At 40.6% G+C, this 22,669-nt stretch overlaps 1 protein-coding gene across 4 annotated transcripts in view; it reads left to right on the forward strand.

Moving 5' to 3' along the window:
- The window catches only part of PPP3CA (protein phosphatase 3 catalytic subunit alpha), a 304,975-nt gene that overhangs the window by 96,362 nt on the left and 185,944 nt on the right, over window positions 1-22,669 (forward strand). Inside the window, exon 1 of one of the 4 annotated variants that reach the window (XM_045018969.1) lies at window positions 13,238-13,368. The exons of the other annotated variants lie outside the window; for them this stretch is intronic. The gene's annotated coding sequence lies outside the window, so the exon portion shown is untranslated. Of the gene's footprint in view, window positions 1-13,237; window positions 13,369-22,669 lie in introns of those variants that run through there. 4 annotated transcript variants of the gene reach the window in all.

The following is a 22,669-nucleotide window of genomic DNA, read 5'->3' on the forward strand; positions in this document are numbered from 1 at the left end:
AATTGGGGGTTGGGATGCTGGAGTGGGTGAGGGCTCCAGCTGGGGGTGTGGGCTTTGGGGAGGGGCCAGAAATGAGGAATTCAGGGTGCAGGAGGGGGCTCCGGGCTGGGATAGGGTGTTGGGGTGTGGGATCGGAGGGCCCCATCTGGGGGTTCAGGCTCAGGGGTGGGGCTGGGGATGCAGGAGGGTGCTCCGGGCTGGGACCAAGGGGGTCAGGGGTGCAGGCTCCAGGCGGTGCTTACCTCAGGCAGCTCCCAGAAGCAGCGGCATGTCCTTTCTCCGGCACTTACACGGAGGTGTGGCCAGGCGGCTCTGCATGCTGCCCTGTCCACAGGCCAGAGCTGGAAGAAGAACCCTGGAATCCTGTTACCCAGCATTACACGTTTGTCTCCCAAATAGTTGTGTAGCCTGTTGGCCAAGTTTGTTAGTGTGGCATGTCTTCTAGTGGCTTATCCATATAGATCAGGGGTCATCAGCCTTTCAGAAGTGGTGTGCCGAGTCTTCATTTATTCACTCTAATTTAAGGTTTTGCGTGCTGGTAATACATTTTAGCGTTTTTAGGAGGTCTCTCTCTATAAGTCTATAGACGACTGTTGTATGTAAAGTAAACAAGGTTTTTAAACTGTTTAAGAAGCTTCATTTAAAATTAAATTAAAATGCAGATCTTATCAGTTTAGTGCAGTGGTTCTTAACCTGGGGTGCACGCACCCCCTGGGGCAGGGCCGGTGCAAGGATATTTTGCACCCTAGGCAAAACTTCCACCTTGCGCCGCCCCCCCCCTTGCACATCGGTTCATTGAGGGGCAAATCCCAACGAGCCTTTATAGACCCCAGGGGCCAGCCGTGCCCAGGGGCTGCTCCCAGACCAGGTTCCCACCCCGCCCCCTGAACTCCCCTGGAGGGTGCACAGCCCGCCCTCAATGAACCCTCCCCACCTCACCCCAGTGGCTCTCGCCCCGAGTCCACTCACTGGCTTTGCCGGGCTTGGGCCGCTGCAGCAGCCTGGCAGGAAGGAGCCGCCTTCCGGAGGCACCAGAGAGCCAGAGCGTCCTGCTTGCGGCAGCAGCAAGCCCCAGCCATGGAGGAGCCAGTGCGGTGCAGCAGCCCTGCAAAGGCGACGGTGCCACTAGCAGGGAGCACCCATGCCCCTCCCCACCCTTCCTGCCCAGGCTGTGGCCCAGAGCCCGCCAGGGGGCTCCTGCAGGCTGCAGTGGATGTACGTGGGCACCAGCCCCCATGCGCCCCCCCCGGCTCTCTGCTCGCCTAGGGTTACCATATTTCAACAATCAAAAAGAGGGGCGAGCCCTGCCCTAGCCCCACCCCCATCCACTCCCTCCTACTTCCCATCCCGACTGACCCTGTCAGAACCCCTAACCCCCCTTGCTCCTTGTCCCCTGACTGCCCCCTCCTGGGACTCCTGACCCTAACTGCCTCTCAGAACCCCACCCCCTACCTAAGCCTCCCTTCTCCTTGTCCTTGCGCATGGAGCTGCACAAACATTTTCAGCTATGTGAAAAGAGTAGGAAACAAAGACAAGAAAATAATCTTTGTAGATCCAGGTTGCAGGTTCTGTGCTCCCTTTTCTAGTTGAGACTCGCTGCTATAATAGGCTTTGCAATGTCACCGTGCCACCATTGTGACAATCTGACTTAGGCTCATGCTACAGCTGTTTTGGTTTATGACTGACTTGGGTCAACCCAGCTCTTCTTGACGTTACTGCTACTCTGTGTTCTTTTTGGAAGACAGCAGTCAGTAGAAGTGGCTGAAAAACTTCCTGGACAGTCTGTCTCCTTATTGCTCCATGACTGACCTTTTCCCTATAGTAGTATTTGCTGGCTTATCCAAATTGGAACAGACTCATTCTCTGCTACTTTCACAAATTCCCAAAGCAGGTTTTGGATGTTCACGTTCAGGAAATTAACCATAAAGGATTTTGTTCCTTGTGCAGTAAATCCTACTCACTAAACACTGTCTTAGTATTCTTAATGCTAAGATTAATATTAATCTTAGAAAAATCTTTTGTTTCGTGTATAAAATATATAATACTTGTACTTGCCTTTCATTTAAATGATTTGCTATTCCTTATCAAGTTGCCAAGCAAGTTGGGACTGCTTCATTTGGCAGAAAAACATTCACTTGAAGTCAACAAGGAGTCCTGTGGCACCTTAAAGACTAACGGATTTATTTGGGCATAAGCTTTTGTGGGTAAAAAACCTCACTTCTTCAGATTCTTCACATTCATTTGAAGTGTAATTTATTTCAGTGAACCAGAGCAGGTTAGCATTTAGTAAAGTCATTGAGAATACCGAGACTAGTGTTTCAGAACGATACATAGGCAGTTGAACTAGCACTTTCATGATCTATCTGTCTATCATTTTACTGAACTTGTAATGTCAGTTGACTTTTTTTTTTGTAATATGAACTGCATTGCAAAAGTAAACCTTTATTGGACTACATATGCACTTCATAAATGTACTGGCATATTGTTAATAATCATAGCAATGTAGGGCTGCAAGACCTGGAGAGGTTGTCTAGTTCAGCACCCTGTGCTGAGGCAGGATCAAATAAACTTAGACCACTCCTCACAAGTGTTTGTCTAACGTGTTCTTAAAAACCTTCAATGATGGGGATTCCACAACCTCCCTAAGAAGCCTGTTCTAGTGCTTAACTATCCTTAGTTAGAAAGTTTTTCCTAATATCTACTCTAAATCTCCCTTGCTGCAGATTAAGCTGATTACTACCTTCAGTGGACATGGAAAACAATTGATCACCAACCTCCTTATTAATCAGCAGCTCTCCTCATATTTGAAGATTATCAGGTCTCCGCTCAGTCTTTACATACCCAGTTTTTAATCTTTCCTCATAGGTCAGGTTTTCTGAACCTTTTACATTTTTGTTGCTATCTCAACTCTATCCACTTTTGTTCACATCCTTCTTGAAGAGTGATGCCCAAAACTGGACACACTACTCCAACCGAGGCCTCGCCAGCACTGAATAGAGCGTGACAGTTACCTCCTCTGTCTTGCATACGACGCTTCTGTTAATGCACCCCAGAATACTAGCCTTTTTTGCAAATGCATCATGTTATTCCACTCATATTCAATTTTCTGATTTTTTCCCCCCTATATGCTTGTGCTATTCTTTTGTAATGGTATATCCTTGAACCAATAATTAAGAGGAGTTTTTTGTTAAATGAAGAAATAGTGTTAGAATCAATTATCTATATAAAAGATTGCCACAGCTTTCATAGCAGCAGATTTATGGGGATTTTTTCTTTCTTGTGCTTGTTAACTTACAAACAGTAGGAGTATGAAATCTGATCATTTTTGGCTTTGATCAAGGACTCCACAAAGAGGCTGCAGTGTCAGATCTGTAACATAAACTCCTTTGCCCAGGTGTCTTTTGGGCATCATGGTTATGTTGGCATTAACAACAAGAACAAAATTTTCAGCAGAGAGAGTAAACCTCTCTTCCCCTTTGTCAGGTTTAATTTCTATGTTTTGTCTGATGTCGTCCTACCAATTCTCTGGTTGTCCATAATATCATCCATGCAAAACACAGTAGAGAAGATCTAAAATTCTAATATAAAGAAAAGCCAAGCAGAGTGGTTTTAAAAACTTTTTCAGGCCACCCTAAACAAACAAATAGGGCACAGTGTTTCCCACCTCTTCCACTTTTTCCCACAGATCATACATAAAGAACTTGAAAAAGAAAACTTTAGCCAGATTGTTTAGTGGAAGAGTTCACACTTTTTGAAAAATGCTTCCTTCACTAGATGAGAAGAACAAAGTCTGAGTAAAGATCGATATTTCAGATACTGGTGATAGCAATTTTGCAGGAAAATGGTATTATTCATGATACTAATGGTGCACAAGACGACTACTAGTAATAATACCTAGCTGTTATAAAGCACTTCATGACTAGATCTCGGAATGTTCTGCAAAGGAGGCAAGTTTTGTTATCAGCATTTTACCGATAGGGAAACTGAACAGAGGAAAGGTGACGTGAGCTGACCAAGGTCACACAGCAGGCCAGTGGCAGAGCCATGAATTAGAATCTAGGTCTCTTGAGTGAGTTCATTACTCCAGCCACTAAGCAACCCTGCCTCCACTATAAAACAATTGTAAACCAGGTTCCATCATGCATTAAATGTAAACTGAAACTTGAAAAAGGAATAAAAAAAAATCCTTTCCACATTCTCACTAAGCTGCTGAGTGTCATAGTGAGCAAGATTGGAGACCGTTTTCAACAAATTTGTATGTCGTTATGTTTCCCCCTTTTTTACAATTTTCATTACCTCAGTTGCTACTCCTCCCCCCACCATACTGAAATATCTCTATGCCAGTGGTCCCCAAACTGTGGAGTGTGCCCCCGTAGGGGGGCGTGGAGGAATGTTCGGGGGGTGTGGTTGGGGGCAGGCAGGGAACGCTATCCAGCCATGTTCTGATGCTCTGCCCCTAGCTCTGCTCCTGGCCCCAGCCCTGACTGTGGCGCCACTCCTGGCCCTGTCTCCGGCCCTGACCATGGCCTGGTTCCTGGTCGCGGCCTCGCTCTCAGCCTTGTCTTCCCACTGGGGTTCTGGTCCCATTCCCCACCGTGCTGGCTCCCCACCATGGCTCTGCCCTGGCCCCTGACTGTAGCTTCTGGGGTTGGGGTGCAGAAAAAGTGTGGGGACCACTGGCCTATGCTTAGTGATAGACATCAGCACAGTGCAGGTAGAGTCTGCATTTGAGTAGGGAGAAAAACAAGTGTAATTGAATACCAACTGGTTTGGATACCAACAAATGCTTTATTTTAATATGTGGAGGTAGTGTGGGTAGTTCTAACTTTTTTCTCCATAGTTATACCTCTCTTCGGGGTGCCATGATATTGCCAGCGTAGTGCATGTTAGGAATTGAGCTTGGAAGCAATATGATAGGCAACTGTGAGATTGTACTTATGGCTTTTTGAAAAGATGAAGAGAGGTTTATGGGTGCTTTTTAGGGAAGTTAGGCTGGCTTCTGAGTTTTGTTTTTACATTTTTGCCTAAAAATTGATTCAGCAGAGGAAATGGTTTTTTTTTGTTTTGTTTAAAATATGTTTAAGTGCAGATTTTCTGTTGTGTGAAGGAGGTTGGACACCAGTTCAAAATATTAGGAGCTGCATGAAAATTGCTGCACACAAAAAGCCAGGTGCAGTGCAGCGGGTTTTACTGGTGCTGCAAAACCAAGAATAATATTTCATATTCTTGATTGCCGCGGGCTGGCACCTTGCCTGTGAGCTGGCTGTTTACATAAATACAGAAATATTTTATAGAGCACTTCTCTAACAATATGGACTCTGACTTCTCCTGGATGATTGCATAGAACGTCACTGCTCAGAAAGAGAGCTGCCATCATCAGAAGGCTCACAAGTACCAGTTTTAGTCAGGAATTGAAGATTGAGCGTGGTGATGAGTTTGTGTGCTGGGGAGTTTCCAGGTGATTTGATAGATCTTTGTGCTGAGGAAAATTGGGTGGGTGAAGTTTTCTTATACAGCTCAGGTGGTGCTGATTGTTTAGTGTAGCAGCACCTTGTAGGTGAGGAGGATTAAGATCCACGTTGGTGATCCTTCTTCACAAGCGTGGTGAGAGCAGGCATGTTGCAACAGTGATGTGGTCTCAGGATTGAGGGAAAGCGATGATACCACTGTTGCTGCTGTTCTTAGCAACAGAATATTTTCTTTTTCACAGGATAATACCTTTGCCCAGAAAATTAATGATGCTAACAATAAATTCTGTTTTGGAATATTTTGGAAGGCAGTCCTTAAATGTTGTTCTTGATATACAGGTGAAACATCTGTATGGTAGATTGTTCTCCATGCAGCTAAAATGTACTGCTCTGTGAACTGCACACTTTATTTGTCTGAAATTTTCATATTGGAATGAATGCCTGTGTGAAATCTATCTTAAGGAGACAGGGTGAAATTAAACGTACTTTAAAGATGGACATGTTGTATTTGGTGCGACACCCTTTAATAAAATTTCATTATTTTTAGAAACAAGTGGATTAAGACGCTCATAAACTGTATATTCAAAGGCCACTTTTTTTTTCCACTGGATGTATGGTAGGAAAATATGTTTAGAAACATGTCAGCATGTACTGGTAAATTAATTTTTTTTGTAAAGATCAAACGAGGTGGGTTGTATTTTTAAAAACAAAGTTTCTAGACTTTAATGTGCAGAAGAAACATATTGACTTAATTTCAAAACAATTGTAGAGGCAAATCACTTATGCCCAAATTATGCCCTGTGGTATGCACATGCAGTTTCCACTGAAGTACAATGAGATTTTTTGCACATATGTTGGATAGCGGAATTTAGCTTGTCTCTGAGACTTATGCAGCAGAACATGATCCTCTTCACCCCTCAAATTGTTTGAGATGACCATTAAAATGATCTAAGTGATGCATCTTTTGGTGTGTGTGGGAGAGCCACTGGAGGAAATAAACAAGTCGCTACATCTCAGGACACCTGCCTGTTCATTTCAGAAACGGGTAGTGTTCACGAAAATCTGGACTAGTTCATGACTTTGTTGAATACAACTAAATGATCTGTTCTGGGATGGATAACAAGGTCTCCTGGGTCCAGAGGAGTTTCATGCAGGTTACAACAGATACCAGCTAATTGAGATTACCTTGAGTCATCACATGTATCAGAATAGGTGGTTCTAAAGGAAATTGAGGATAAATATCAACATCCCGGAGTTGAGTCATGAACTGTAATTGTGCCCTGCTGGGCATCAGTTGACTCCTTGTGAGACAGTCAGCTTTAATAAGGACATATGGCCTCTCCTGTGGTAGCACAGCTTAAAGAAGACTGAAATGAATCTTTGTGCATTATGTGAATTGCTGCACCTGGGGCATTACAATGCTTGAGCACTCACTCATTAACTGTTGGATATGGGATTATGGGTAACATTTCCTCAGAAATAGTGAGCAATGACAACCTCAGAACAGTCTTGCCAACCTTTGGTCACAAATGACAGTGCAGTAAATTAATATATATTTCCATAGTGCATTTTTTCCCTCTTGGTGGTGTTACTTTCAGTGAAGAGAGATTTCTTCACCTGCTGTCTCGGAATCCTTGCGCTTCTGAATTTTTCTACTCCTGAGTTAAGTGCAATATTATTTTATGTTGTCTGTGTAAAGAAGAATAATTATCAAGTTGCAAAAATATGTAATTTTTAGATGATGGGTATAAAAACAGATGCCAAAATATGGGTGTTATTCCAACTCTAGCATTTTCATGTTTTTAAAGTACTGGTTATTTTTAATATCAGAGAGAAAAGGTGGGTGAGGTAATATCTTTTATTGGACCAATTTCTGTTGGCGAAAGAGAGAAGCTTTCAAGCTTACACAGAGCTCTTCTTCAGATCGGGGAAAGGTACTTATCAACCAGCTATACACAAGGTGGAACAGATTGTTTAGCATAAGTAGGTAACGCATTTCAAGAGACCATTCAAAGTGAAGTGGCCTTTGTAGTCATAGGACAAAAAAAAGTGGGGAGGTGCTAGTGGGTTATAAATTGTTGTAATGAGCCATAAATTCAGTGTCTTTATTAAGGCCATGATTTTTAGTGACTAGCAAATTTATGAATTTAAGCTCCCATGCTCATCTTTTGAAAGTGTTGTGCAGGTTTCCTTTGAAGATGAGGACTAAGAGATCAGATATGGAGTGATCGCTTTGTAAAGGTGCTGGTCCTTGGGCGATATGGTGTTTGTCCTTTTTTTATCATTTTCGTTGTGAATTTATTCAAAAGCATAGTGATGTCTAGTTTCACCCACATAGTGGTTACTGGGGCATTTAGTGCACTGGATGAGGTACACCACATGTAGCATGTGTAGGACCCATAGATCTTGAAAGGTTTTAATATCACACATTTTTAGGAATAGTGGAGCTTGTGTGTACCTCACGTTTATCCCTGCCATTATGATGATATGATAATCCCAGTGGAACTCTTGTGAGGGTTTTCATGCTTTTTGTTTTGAAATCATTTTCATGTTGTAATTTCACTGTAAAGGATTTTTCATATATTCTCTCTAGACTTGCGTTGACTTTGTCATGCAACTGCTGCGCCCAAGTAACTCTTTGTCGAGGTGAATGGAGAGCTGATACTAGGTTGAAAAGAATCTGCTAAGCATGCACAATAGTTAGCTACTTTTCAAGTTTTACCATTTCAGCTATATTTCTAAATTAGAAAAGAGAACTTAAGGCAGTAGTCTAAATGGTATGGATCAGGGGTCCCCAACCTTTTCAGGACCAGGGACCGGTCATGCCTGCGGAGGGAGCGCTCGTCCCGCGGCTCAGCTGGACCGCCCGCAGGCGTGCCTGCGGGAGGTCCACCGGCTCCGGTTGAGCTGCCGCAGGCATGACTGCGGACGGTTCGCTGGTCGCGCGGCTCAGCTGGACCGCCCGCAGGCATGCCTGCAGCAGCTCAACCGGAGCCGGTGGACCTCCCGCAGGCATGCCTGCGGGCGGTCCAGCTGAGCCGCGCGACCAGCGAACCGTCCGCAGTCATGCCTGCGGGAGGTCCACCGGAGCCCTGGGAGCAGCGGACCTCCCGCAGGCATGACTGGATCGGTTCGCGGCCCGGTTTGTAAGAGGTCGCGGCCCGGTACCGGGCCGTGGACCGGGGGTTGGGGACCCCTGGTATGGATAGTTGTGTTTTGTCCTCCGAATTCAATGTAATGTATCAAACAATGTATCAAGATTCAGGTCAGTTTTATCTTGAATAACTGAGAGAACCCAGAAAATAATGGTTTATACTAGAAATGCTGTAACAATGTTAATGATATGGGCCCTAGTTAAGCAAGGTACTTAAGCAGATGCCTAACTTTAACCATGTGAGCAGTGGCCTACTCGTGTGCTTAATACTAGGCACATGCTGAAGTACTTCCTTGAATCTGGGCCCCAGACATAAATATAATGCTAAAATTAGTCCATCTTACTTAAACAAAAGTTTATGGTGTGTGTGTGTGTGAACCTCTTTGAAATGAAACATTAGGTACATCGGATGGATAATGTGGTCCTGTGTGTTTTGTGCTTGAATGTATATTGCTGATTCTATGTAGCAAAAAATCAACGCACTACAGTAGCTATAGCTATTCAATAATTATCTGTTGCATATTCCTTGACAGCTTTTTTTTAAGCCACTGGAGATGTAGTTTGCCTTCGCTGCCCTTTAAATTTAACTGAACATTTCTACTTGTGACTCTGTGTGAGTTGTGCTTAATAATTGAATCTTTTCCAATCTGTTCCAAAGGTGTTTAAATTAGGTTACTGTGGCATGTTAAAAAATACCCTGTAAATAATACTACTAAATGCAGTAACTGTTTTGTATTTTTCGTCTGTTGAAAAGAAACAAAGGTTATAGCAAAGCCATTACGTCTTTCTGTAACTTGATATGTTTTATCTAAGTAGCAGTGAGGTAGCTTTAAATAGGTTCTGGGAGGAGAATAATCAGTTTTTAGTAGTTGACAGCAATGGTTCCTTTTTCTGTCTTGAATGGTATTGGTTCTGGTGATCCATAACCTTAGTTTGGAAATGAGACACAACCTAGGTAGTGTGTGTGTTTGGTGCTGTTTTACAGTAAGTGATATTCTAAAGCTGTGCGCCTTTCTTGTATGGCAAACTTTTCTGCATACTCAGGGCACACCCCAAGCTTTTTTCTCTGAAAAGGACGACAGAACAAACAACTTTTAAGGCCTTCATTCTTATCCCTATGAAGAATAACAAGCCTTTGACCCTGCTTGTGAAGTGCTGGGACTGTGGCCATGTTGTGAGTAAATATTCATCCAAAAGATGCAGGCTCCAAGATGTAGACTCAGTTGAAAGATGCTATAAATCTTTTGATCCTTCCTTGCTGTTTTCACCTATCCGAAGACTGAGTTAGATCCTCTGCTGCTAAGGGTCAGAATACAGCAGCATCTCAGATATTATTAAATGTTTATAAATAAACATATTACAGAACTTTCTTATAACACTGCATAATTATATTGATTTAAATGCACAATATATCACAAATTTGCCTCTTAATCCCCTGTAAAAATAGGCATAATTCAGAACTGAAATCCTCTCCAGCACAGCAAAGTTTCTTAAATTTGCTTTACTCTTGCTAAGTATTGGTGCTAATTTCAGTATCATTTGGCAACATACACTAACGGTTAATTTCCCCCTCTATTTTTTTCCTGATTAATGCTTGTTTAGTTCAGCATTGATGGATTGCATCTGCTTCCAATGGTTTAAGACTTTGTTTAAGAAGTAACGTATTTTCAAATCATTCAGAACTATTACATATTTCAGAAATGCAGCACCATACCATAAATACATTAACAGATTATAAAGACAGAAGGGACTACAGTGATCATTTAGTCTGACCTCCTGTATAAGACGCTAGAACTTCCCCAGATTAATTTCTTTTTGAACTAGATTAAGTCTTCCCTCTCAGCCTTTACGTGTGTTGGAGATTGGGGAGAAAGATTATTTTAAAGATTTAACAAGATGCATGCCAGTCAAATAGAAGAGAATATTTAGACGTCATCAATTCTTCCAGGGAAAAAAAAGGAAAATTCCTCAATTCCATCTCCAACAAAGAATCCATCAAAAAGCAAACCGGAATTATGTTGTGTGTTTTGCTTCTCTGCAGCAGCCCAGGAATCCGTACCCTTTTGTCCCCTTCAGGATTCTTGGAGGGGGAATGCAGAACAATAAAAGTTTGAAGGAAACGGAATAGCCACTCCAATCCATTTATAGATTACAGCACAGTACCAGGGCTGGCTCCAAGTTTTTTGCAGCCCCAAGCAAAAAAAATTTTCCCATGCCCCCCGCCCCAACTTGGCCCCTTTCCCGCCCCATTCCAATCCCTTCCCCAAATCCTCGGCCCCGCGTCCTCCCACGGGTGTGCTGCATTTACCCTTCTTGCCTGGGAGGGAGGGGGGAGAAGCGGAGTGGCAGTGTGCTTGGGGGAGGAGGCAGAGGTGAGCTGGGGGGGGATGGGACAGAGCGCTGGTGCCTAGAGCCGGCCCTGCATAGTACATGGTAAGCACTTTCACTGCCAGGTAGCAGCATGGTGTGAGAGAACTTTGCTTCGGTTTCAAGGAGCTAAACTGTAATCTAGGAAAGCCTCTTCCTTTATTAGTAACAAGCCGTACTATCTTGATACTAATACTCTGTGTTCCAGTTGGGCCAAACATGGTTTCATTGAGGGAAGATGATATACAGAAATGAGGTAACCTTTCAAGAGACGGGTGAAACAGCACAGCACCAGTTGGCAAGAGGAAAACCAAATCGCTGGGTCTGTGGATGTAGTAGCTTGGTCGCCTATCAATACTAGGTGCTTGACCCTGACTCACTTGCATCACATTGCTTTCTTCATTATGTTAGTAATAATATGTATTCTTAACCCAATATGTATTCTTCAGATCAATAATGCACAAGATAAGTACAATGAAATTTCACCTAAATATTTCTTCTTCTTTATTAATACCTTCCAAGAATTCATGATGTCTGGTTGTGAATGATTTCCTGAATAAAGAAGAAATTGGTGAAAATACTAGTGAACAAAAACATGTGGTGCACTGTGTGTGTGTGTGTGTGTGTGTGTGTGTGTGTGTTTAGGATACTCTACCTTATAAACAGCTAGCTTATCTTTTAACACTAGAAACAAAACGGTTCAAAGTTCTATTGACAGAAGAGAGGCTGAAATTGCATAGATGTCCTGCATTAAAGATGTTGCATAACAAATGGAGCAAGAAATCGGGGCACTTAGAATGCTGTACAATTAAAGGGGTAAATCTTAGGTTAAACTCTGGCTGACGAACTGGAGTCTCAAGGGAATTACAAGTCTGTTTTTTGTCAGTAAGATTCAGTTTGTGTGACCTCTCATAATTGTTGCAGATGTTCCCAAACGAAACTCTGTAAAGCTGTCTGCTGTAAGTAATACTGCATGTGTGGTAATTCAGTGGCAAGATATTCTTGTCAAAATAAAAGCAACAGTGAGTCCTGTGGCACCTTAAAGACTAACAGATGTATTGGAGCATAAGCTTTCACCCACGAAAGCTTATGCTCCAATACATCTGTTAGTCTTTAAGGTGCCACAGGACTCATTGCTTTTTACAGATCCAGACTAACACGGCTACCCCTCTGAAACTTGTCAAAATAAAATCACATTAAGAACAATACTAACCTTTACTAATTGCAACTGAGTAAGTTTAGTATTTTTATTATGTAGTTTTAAGTGATGTGTTTTTAAGATATTTTTCTACTGCCTGGGTTTCATTTTGTATACTATAGTTCTCAAACTTTTGCATTGTGTGGGCTACATTGTACAGGCTACCTCACCTCTTATTGGGGATTGTGACGCTCCCCAAGAGTCCCCAAGGTACCTCACTACTACTTGCCCTTAGTGTGAAGCAGCCTTGTCTGGTCCTACTGTAGCTCAGCTCCCTCAAACCAACAGCCTCCGGCGGTGCCCAAGCACTGACTTCCAGGCTTCTGCAGACCTTTATAGCCATGTAGCAATGAAATATATTTATAGTGAAATAATCATAAGCTTATTATAAAAGATTAAGATTTAAGAGATCGTGAGTAAGGATAAGTGGAAACAGAAATGGTCACACATGCAAAAAATAAAGTATAAAATGCTTCGTAAAGTCTAAACTTAACCTTACCAGGCTAAAATCCTTGTCTAAAGTAGGTTCTCACTTTAAGCCATCTCCCAGAGTCACCAATCCACCTGGCTGGGGTCCACAGTACACAGATGCAATTTACAGCTTACAGTTTTGTAGCCATGGATGTCAATAGTACATTAAGCAGGCTAGCAAAGAAATGTATTTTGCATGTTGGTTGACTGTTGCCTTTTATATAAATTCTTCCTGAACCAAGTTAAAGACTAAGGCAATTGGAAGTAAAAACAGATGAATTTAGATTTGAGCTGCTTAAAAATTAATCAAGATCTCATGAAAATGAGGTCACTTAAGTAAGGGATGGAATAGGTACTATATAAAGTTATTTAAATAGGTTACCCTGAAAATAAGCTCATCTATTGTTAATACAGTAAATGAATGGTCTTGAGAAGCAGAGATCCAGCTAGATAAGTCTGCAGGATAGTCTTGGCATTAGTTACTTCCTGACAAATGCATTCCCGTGATCTATTTTTGTAACTGGATCTCAGTTATATGCAGCCTCTCCTTAGGCTGATGATGGCAACACTCATTTACAGGCAGAAGTCTCAAAGAAAACGTCTCATAAGCTGGAGAGCCATGCCAGATACTTGATTACCCATCTGCTTTTGAGTTACTGTCCCTGTTCTGGAAACATGCATTCAGAGTTCAACGTGGTAGAAATGGTCGTGTAAGTAAATTGTGTTTTAATGTTTTACATATTTAATGTTACATAATTATATTAGCTCAGTGTGAGTTTATCTCTATACAAAAAGCTCTTTTACACTTTTTCCCCCCCATGGAAATATTTGAGTTTTAGGTGAAAACTTTAAACTGAAAATTTTCAGCCAAAATTGTTTCCTTTTTCAGCAGAAAACTGAGACTTTACACAAAATGTTTTTGTTTTGGTTGAAAACCCAATTTTCTGTCGAACAGTTGTGATGGAAAATTTTCAGCCAACCGTAGATAGAACTTAAATGTAGCAATATCATACTGAGTTATGGAGTTTAAGGCCCAGATTTGTAAAGATATTTCGGCATTGCTGTGCTCGGCGTTACAACATCTATCCTGACTTAGGAGCCTAAGTGGCTAATATAAAATCTCACACCTTGCCAATGGTAGAGCTGCAAATTAACCTACGTAGTTTGACTTCCACTCCGTTACCCTGTACACTGCACCTTGCTGCCTCTCATACCAAAGAGCAAACAAACCAACCAGTCGTTTTGTTTATTATTAGAAGAAAGGTACCATTGTTCTTGTACTGTATATGGTATACAACAGAAAACTTAGTGCAAACGTGCACATTTGATATATTTTTAAAACACAGAAGTGGACATAGCAAGAGAGTACAAGTCCTTTACTCTAAATTATGTTTTGCTGCCGTGTGTGCCCTAGACACATGCTGATGTCTCCTTGAAATTTTCAGAATATATGGTGTTTGTTCTTTTTGGTGTGGAGGAATAGGTCTCCTGGACTTTTGGCAACATGGGATCTGACTAAATATATGTTCAGGTTATAGGACCACATTTCATAATTCTAGATTGTCATCTTCATTCTTTCATGGTCTAATATAAGCCTACCAACTGAGGAGTGTTTTGTGTGTGGTCTGTATTTTGTTTTTTGTTTCGTTACTAATGGCTATGCTTAAAGACTGGATGTACAGAGATGATAAGCAAAAATGATGAAAGGTTTGGAAAGTATATATTCCCTATAGGGAATGTTTCAGTATGTTCTGTATAAAGCAAATAAGAGAGGAAATAACCCCGCTCTACAAACATGTACAGAGACCTTCCTACAGTAGGATAGGAATTAAATATCCTTTTTCCCCCCAGGACTAAAGAATCACAGTGGGCTGTGAAACATTTTTCATTGCTGCGGTAGATGTCCAAATACAACTCACTATTGAACAGCAGCAAGTTTCTAAAGCTCATGCTGTGGTCAAATCAGCAACAACTTTGCTACTACTTACATTGAACTGCCCACATGCTCCTGGAATTAACTAGGATAGTTTGGGCATATAATTAGTTTACACTGTCCAAACCTTTCTGTACTGCAAATGTCAAACATTTAGCTTTGAACAAAGCCACAAGGGTGCCTAAAACACCAAGAGTCAGGAATTGCTTCTTTTTGGCACAAAGCAAATGTGTTCATAACACTTGTATTAAACTACAGGTGATGATTGTAACATGACTGGAATGAAAGGACACCATGGTTATTCTAGACAAGTCACCAACTAGCAAATCCTAAAAGAGCAGGATTTCAAAACAATTAAAATGGATTGCTTTGGGGTGTATAAGCACATTCAAGATGGTTTTCTTGGAGTGATTGCAAGAAATTTGCTTGCTGGCCTTGTGTCATATAGACTGGAGCATGCATGTTGTGGCATGAAGAACTGATTTTCTTGAGTGCCTGTAGGTAGAAGAAAGCAAGGGAGATTCTCTCCCTGTTAATAAATGAGATGGCATGGTTTTCTGGTGTAAGGCTTAACTTTACCTAACTTGGCTCTATTCCAGCCTTGCACTGTCAGTTGCTTGTTAGGGATTGAAAAAGAAGGTATGAAAATAAGACACAAAGGGAGAAGTATTTCTCTTGGGAAAGAATGAGTAGGTATTTTCTCTGGTTCTCCATACCAATGTTTGATACATATGCTAATTATTGGAAGAAGGTGGGGCTAAGAACCTATCAAACCAAGCATATTCAAAGACCACTCATGATGAATTAGTGTTTTATTTTTTGTGGCAGTGATGAGTAACTGAAAAAAATAAAGATTGTAAGACATGCTCCTTCGGGGGAATATACAAAGGCTAGATTTCTGTTGACATTTAGCTTGACTCCCATTAGACGTGGTCTGTAAAAACAGCCTCCCCCCCCCCCCAAAAAAACCCCCACCTAAATCTAAGGCTTGATTACCACTGTATTACTCGAGTGTTGTGTCAGTTCAACACCATTTAGTTCAGTTAGTTTTATTTGAGCATCTACAGCAGCAGGGAACACTATTTCAGAGCCCACTGTACGATCCATTAGTGCTAGATTACAAAGAACCTTTGTTTAATGGAACTACGTTGGTATAACACAGTGGTGAATCTGGCTCATAATCTTCTAGCATTGATCTGTGCCAAGTGTAAGAACATCAGGAGAAAATAGTTCTTCGATATTGCAGAGAAAGATCTAGCAATTGTAAGGAATCATAATCAATACAAACATCCTGAAATAGCCCTAATTCTGTTAATCTAGGGTGAAATTCACCACCATTCAGAGGACCAGCAAGAGGCTTATGTACCATTGCATACCAATTAAGTTTATTTTTAAGTTTATGGGTTGAATTTTACCCCTAGTGCAGAGATTCTCAAATCCTGAGTAGGATTTAAAGATGTAGTGTTAGATCATGGAAGCTCCATTTAACTAACAACTTCTAAAACCTTATTCAAGACCAGGCAATTTGTACTTCAGTATGCTAAAATGGTAGAGTTCAATCCTTGGGGTGGGCTGGGGTGGGGGAGATGGGACTAAGGTTTAAATTGACCTCTTTAATGTGTGTTGAAGTATACGCTGAAAACATTTATATTGCCATGACCATTAACATGGATAAAATCTACAGGCCAAATCCTCATCTTGTGAAAATATATTCATTGACTTAAATGGAACTATGCCAATTTACACAAATTGGGCATATGGCCCTCTGGTCACAACACATACTCCTATGATCTTTGAGAGCTATTGCATGTAGTTAAATCTTGTTCAGTTCACTTAAATATTGTCGCTTTAAAGTCCTATGGTCACAATTAGTGAATAAAAACTGGAGCAAGCTTAGAGAATGTACAATATCAAAATCTTGTCAGTTTAGATAGTAAGTTCTTTGGAGAATGGACTGACTGTTACTATTTGTGTGAATACAATTTTATTTTGAATATTATACAATAGGTTTTAACTTCTGTTTTTTTTAATAATTGCAGTACTAGCAACATAGCATTTCCTCTGAAGGGTAGAAATTTCTTGAACTATGTGGAACACCAACAGCAGATTTACAGTAGGCCTGGCAATAAGGAGTTTCAGTCAGTAACATCTTCCATTAGGAAGTAACTTTATTGTAGCATAAAGTTATAGCTCCAACATTCTAGAATAGTTTTTGTGCAACTAAAGGAGAAAATGTTTTAAATGTCCTTGCTTTAGATGGTTAGCTTAGCTGCCCTTTTGTTTCTTCCCACTTAGTGACTGATTTAGCATGTTTATTCATATGGCCGGTATAAGAAAATACACAGAAAGTGAACTTCCTCACACTACATGTTCATTGTACTTCAACCATGTTCTAAAGGGAAAACACTTTCCCATAAGTCCTTGACTTCTTTGCTGAGGCTGGCTACAAGGGTGACTTGTTTTGTTGTGATGGCTGCATTGCAGGAGCCCTCAGAGGCTTCTAACCAAGATCTCTGTTGTGTGTGGTGCTGTACTAACACATCAGACATGGTTCCTGTTATAAACTGTCTAAATGTGATTGTTTCCTTTCTAAAGTATCACTTATTTCACATAAAAGCAACAAAGAGTCCTGTGGCACCTTATAGACTAACAGAAGTATTGGAGCATGAGCTTTCATGGGTGAATACCCACTTTGTCAGACTTCCCCTCTGACACTTATTCCGCATAGGTTGCCAAATAACAATTCAGACCGAAGCTTGATACCATCTACCAACCTGACTATATCAGGGTTCAAAAAAGAACTAGATAAGTTCATGGAGGATAGGTCCATCAATGGCTATTAGCCAGGATGGGCAGGGATGGTGTCCCTAGCCTCTGTTTGCCAGAAGCTGGGAATGGGCGATGGGGATGGATCACATGGTGATTACCTGTTCTGTTCATTCTCATTACCTATGGAGCACCTGGCACTGGCCACTGTCGGAAGACAGGATACCGGGCTAGATGGACCTTTGGTCTGACCCAGTATGGCCGCTCTTATGTTAACCTACTTTGGGTTTGAACCAGTGACCTGGAAATAAATGGCTCCATAGGCTATAGTTTAAAACTGGAAATTATGCAGGGTCTGGAATATGCATATTTTAATGGATTTAAATAAAGTGTATTTTTACCTAAGTTTAATCAGTTTACAAATGCTGTGAACTGGGAACAGTTGTTAAGGCCAGTAATACAGGATAACTTATCCTTCACTAAAATGTTGTAGTGCACGTGTGTTCCTTATCTAGGCATTGGAAAAGCTGTGGTATTTTCCATTGTTATAATTTTTTTCCTGACTTTATTTTCTCCAAATGAATTGTTCCTGTAAAGGAATTTAAACGGTGTATAATTACTGTTCTGTGTTCCAAAAGTGAATAAAAACAAAGCTTGACAGCGTGCATTTGAAGGCTTTCGGAAAAAAAGTTGGGTGTGACACACAAAGTAGAAAAACAAACTTTGCTGATGAGACCAGGAAACTCTGATCAGATTTTCCAGTTCTAAATGCACATGCATTAGTCCTCATCGGAAGGGATTGCTGTTAAGTTTAACTGTTTTCCCTTCTGTATTTTTCTTTGTAGTTGTTTTGTTACCCTATGCTCCAGTCTAGTTTGGATGATAATAAAGGTCAAAGATATTTATGTATAATCTTGAGGGATCTTGTATGTGAGGAGGGGAAACAAATGGCCTTTCTTATCTAGGTCAGGGACACAAATTGCTTTGTATTTTGCAAATCTTTTGGGCTTTGTGTATGTTGTTAGTAGGCTGGAAAAAAAAAAGGATATCTTGGGGCAGCCATTGGAAAAGACCACTCACAGCCCCTACAATTTTATATTTAAGATTAAAACCCTCCACAAAAGTCTGGACTTTGTAAAGAACAAAAATTCTGGAATTTCAAAGTAACCTTCTTAAAGGAAAGTTTTTGTTTTAAACTATCTAACTCTTTTCAACCGTGTGTGTGCCCGCGCGCACGTGCATGTGTACATATTTATGAATATTCTGGCAGATGTGTGTTTATTATTGGTTTTTTTTAATGTTACAGACAGTGCAAAGCTCATCTGTAGTTTGGGTGTTGGAGTAGGGATTGGGAAGAGACTGGGAGTTGAGGTTGGGGAGAAGTAGGATTGTGTCGGGGGGGACCATTATTTTTAGAGAATGGGTAAAGATTGTGGTAGTTTACTAAATTTATACTGACTCAGGTTTTAATTATAGTAAAAGCAGCAAGAACAGCTTGGATGAACACATTTATCTTCATCATAGTAAAATAAAATATAAACGTGTGTGTATATTTAGGCTAGAAGTGCAATTGTGTTTGAAAGGAGATCTTGACTGTCCTAATACGCTTCTTGAAAAAATCCTAAAACATATATCAAAATGTGCTTTTATGCTGTATATGCGTAGTAATGTGTGTGTGATTTGATATAAAAGTTTTATTGATATTTGTCTGGGGTGACCTAAGGTGACAAAGTTCCTTTTGCCTTCTCCATTCAAGGGTAATGGAGCAATCCCAAATTTTAGCCATTAGGACACTTATACCACACTATTAGATATAAGGTAATATAAAAATCTATAATATTATAGAGAGAATGCATTTGTTATATTATTTCAACAGTACCTATGATGAATAAAGTACAGTAATTGGTTAGTCACTGCTGAACAAACTTCAGTTCGTTCTCAGTTAGGTAAACAACCATTTGCTGTCAGAATTTAAATGGAAATATTTAAATGAATTTTGACTTGGTTACTTTGGCAGTGGGAGTGGAGCAAACACCAGCTTCCAGAAATAGTAGACAGGTTATGGAAATGCTTCTACGCTTGCTGCCTCAAAATAACAAATTTATATTTCAACTTGAGCCATTCTTTAAAACCTAAAGGTGTTCCATATGATGTGCAGAAGATACCAAGGGAAAATGAAGATGGACAAATTAACCTGTTTACTCTACATGAAGCCTTCCACTGGCTACTCACTTAGCACACAAGAGTGACTGCATTAAAGATTACTATGAAACCCCAATAAAAAAAATGGCCATCTGTAGCGTCATTGGATGCAACAGGAGGTAAACTGGCATCTCTGAGATGCCAACATGCAGTAACCAACTTGTTTATATGGTGCATGTAGAAGGAGCTTGATGGTGAGGAGGAGAGCATGCAATGCAAACTAAAGAAAATGGAGAGCGCAGTTAGGGCACAAATCTTGGAACTTTTCTGTGATCATACTAGAAAAGGTGTTAATAGATGTAGTTGATGTTAATAATAATAATCTATAAAACTAGCACATATTTGTATCCATAATTTCAGATTTGGAGAAGTGACTTTTAAAAATAGTGATTGTAAATGTGGAATTGTTCAGAATGCTGTAGAATCCCCACTTGCAGAAAAAGTAGCAGGGAGGAATAAAGCAGCACTCTAATGGTGACCTTGTCCACGGTATCCAATAGGTCAAAGGTTAGGTAACTGCACTGGCAAGATAATGCAAAGAATTCAGGTATGAAGGCACTAAAAATTCTTACATACTTGAGCCAAATCATTTCACAGAATTGACAGAACTTCAGTCCTGTTCTGGGTGTTCCAAGTTAATGGTGACACCTAGAGGTGTCGTTATTGTCTGTGTTGGTAATATGCTTATGAAAAGGTCCCTAGGAGTCGATTGATCTGATGGGTAGTGGGGAGACTATCCTGTCAAGAATTTACCTCCATTATTGAGAAGTAATAAAGTGGCTCCAGGCACAAGGCAGTTAGTATAGTGCTTTAATAATCTCTGGAAGTCAAGTCCTCTAGCTCCCTCTCCCTTAGAGTAGCATGTTCTAGTGAGTTGGCGAAATAACATCTTGCTCTTGAATACTAGATTCAAATCCTGCAAAGGTCATGAAGTAAAAATGTCTTCTCACCTTAGTCCCTCTGGACAGTCTGTACCATAGAATTACCTCCCACCATAATGGTTAATGTATGCTCAAAAGACTGGCTGAGGATGAGTATTTCAAGTATAGAATGAAGTGCGTTAACCTGAGCTGTGTGGGCAACCTTGGCCAGACCTACTTGAATTATGAAGGGTTCTGATTAGCTCTCATCATATGATACAGTCAGCAATGTGGTCTCCATTCACTTCACCCACAGTTGATGGAGAAAAAGAGCCTCCTAAGAAGTGGGAGCAAAGTGGCTGTTTTTGTTCACATCACTTCAGCTTGCTTCGTGTGTCAAGTGCACATGTAAATGGTAGACGGTCTGTCATATCCCGTATCTGCATATTAAAAAAGCTGGAATCGTTGATAGGGCATTGATTTAGTGAGCACTTGGGAACCAGGTTGGTTGGAGGGAAGGCTCAGTGGGTGCTTGAACAGTTAATAAGAACAAGAATGTTGCAATGTCTGAAAATATCTACTTCACATTGGGAATGTTGAGAAGTTTAAGTAAGTAGCAGAGCTACACATGTGCTAATGTTGAGTTCTCATTAGCACAATCTGTCCCATATAAGTAACATGACGCCTGTCTGTGCATTTCTATTTTTTAGCTACTTTAATTCTTCTTTGGTCATACATGTTGGAATGACATAACTACTCAACAGATTTTTGGAATGCTTTTTCAAGCTCACTTCATTAGTCAATTATATCTTATTTCAGTCCTATATGTATCTGGATGGCTTCCTCAGACATGATTGCTAACAAAACTCATGCCAGGCTGCTGCTAACGCAGCTTCGTTGTGTGCTGTACGGACTTGGTGACTTTGTTGGTGATAGTGTGAAATTTATTCTGCAGTTGGTTAACCTCTGCAATCCCAGCATCCGAAATGATTCTTCTGATGCTGATCTAGATTCTCTCATAGCCCCAGCTGTCTCGTGAGAAATCTACCTTTTTCCTATATCACCTGTATCAGGAGGAATCTGGGTTCTCCCAAGTATTTGTCATTCTGTACCATTTTTCCAATACATCTGGCTCCCTATTTCCATGGGTAATGACTTTTTGTGGCTTCCGCTTGTTATCACTGTTCTCAGGCGCGCTGGTTGCCTTATTGACAGTTTAGATGGTAGTTTTGTGTGCCTCTCAGAGTAGTAAACACACCTTCTTGTTTTCTTTCAATTGTATCTATAAGTCCAAAATTTGCTTTGGTTTGCACAGTACAGGTGTCATGGGAAAATGAGCTCTTGTTTGTCTGCTCATTAACATCTGTTTCTTCTTTTAGTTTATCTCTACTAGTGGTACTAAGACATCAGACCCAATTATTAGCATCTCCTTTTCAATCTGAGCAATTTCTTTATACCTTACTCAGGGTTCCTGATGCACGCATTACTGCCTCCCCTTCCTGCATAAGGGGATGCACCTTGTTCTTAAGATGGTGCATCTGCAGAGAGTGGAACTGATTTTAATTGATCCTTAATATGCGAAAATAGGTGGATGAGTGATCCGCATTTTAAAAGCTCAGATGCCCTTAAATGTATCTTGGCCATAGATTTGTGGAATTAATTTTCCTAAACAGTTATCTCTGTAAAATAGTTTATTCTCCCTTTAAATCCATTTTACATTGTGAGTATTTGGGCTTTTAAAACTCTTATTTCATATGCATATAAAAGTTCCATGTAAGATGTCCATCTGTGTTCTCTTGCTGTCTGCAAAACTTGCTGAGGTCTTTCATTCAGTACCTTACAGTGGCTAGGGCAAATGAAAACACTGTCTTCTATAATTTCATGTTTCAATCTCTCAAAATTCTTTTGTGAAACGACTCTGAAATACCTTGTGTGCACAATTAATACCAAATGGCATTAGTTAAATTTTATTGTATCCTACAGTGGACGCGCTTATAGGTTTCATTCCAAAACATATAACCAAGTCCCTATACTTAAAATGGCCATTACCATTGGAGCCAGTTATAGTTCTAAACTAAAAAGAATTGTGTATTCACTGTAGTAGAATATTAAAAGTAGCTAACATAGAATGTGACCAACTCTTCTTGCCAAAATACACATCCCACCTCAATACTGAGATTAGTTTTACTTCTTAGTCTTCATCTGCCACCTGAACAGTTTTGATCAGATTACAAAAAAAGCCTTAGTTTT

This window comes from Mauremys mutica, chromosome 5, assembly GCF_020497125.1.
Source record: "Mauremys mutica isolate MM-2020 ecotype Southern chromosome 5, ASM2049712v1, whole genome shotgun sequence".
In the NCBI taxonomy this organism is placed as follows: domain Eukaryota; kingdom Metazoa; phylum Chordata; order Testudines; family Geoemydidae; genus Mauremys; species Mauremys mutica.